General features: G+C 37.9%; 1 protein-coding gene across 1 annotated transcript in view; it reads right to left on the minus strand.

Annotated features, from left to right (window-relative positions):
* LOC106873005 (fibulin-1) overlaps positions 1-602 on the minus strand; it is a 17759-nt gene that overhangs the window by 4756 nt on the left and 12401 nt on the right. The gene's annotated exons all lie outside the window — the stretch shown is intronic.

The raw sequence follows: 602 nt of genomic DNA on the forward strand, positions 1-602 counted from the left end.
AGGCGGCGAGCTGGCAGAAACGTTAGCACACCGGACGAAATGCTTAGCGGCATTTCGTCCGTCTTTACGTTCAGAGTTCAAATTCCGCCGAGGTCACCTTTGCTTTTCATCCTTTCGGGGTCGATTAAATAAGTACCAGTTACGCACTGAGGTCGATATAACCGACTTAATCCGTTTGTCTGTCCCTGTTTGTCACCTCTGTGTGTAGCCCCTTGTGGGCAGTAAAGAAATAAGAAACGTTACTTGATTCAGCCAGGTAATTCATCAAATAACTGAATTATTCCCCAACATAACTGAATGATATACTTTTATGGTAACATATACATTTTATATATATATATATATATATATGTATATATATATATATATATTCAGAGAGAGAGGGTTGGAATAGAGAGAGAGAGAGAGAATTGAGAATGAAGGTAGGCTAATCAGTTCTCATATAATGATACATACAAGCAGCCAGAGAACTTATATGCATAAATTTCTTAAATGGCTTATAAACACCTTCCTCGCTGCAATTGTTTTCGTTCCAACACACGATCTCAGATCAGGTCACTTGCTATGCAGGTGCATCTCCGTATATATATATATATATATAT

Source organism: Octopus bimaculoides, chromosome 29 (assembly GCF_001194135.2).
Source record: "Octopus bimaculoides isolate UCB-OBI-ISO-001 chromosome 29, ASM119413v2, whole genome shotgun sequence".
Classification (NCBI taxonomy): domain Eukaryota; kingdom Metazoa; phylum Mollusca; class Cephalopoda; order Octopoda; family Octopodidae; genus Octopus; species Octopus bimaculoides.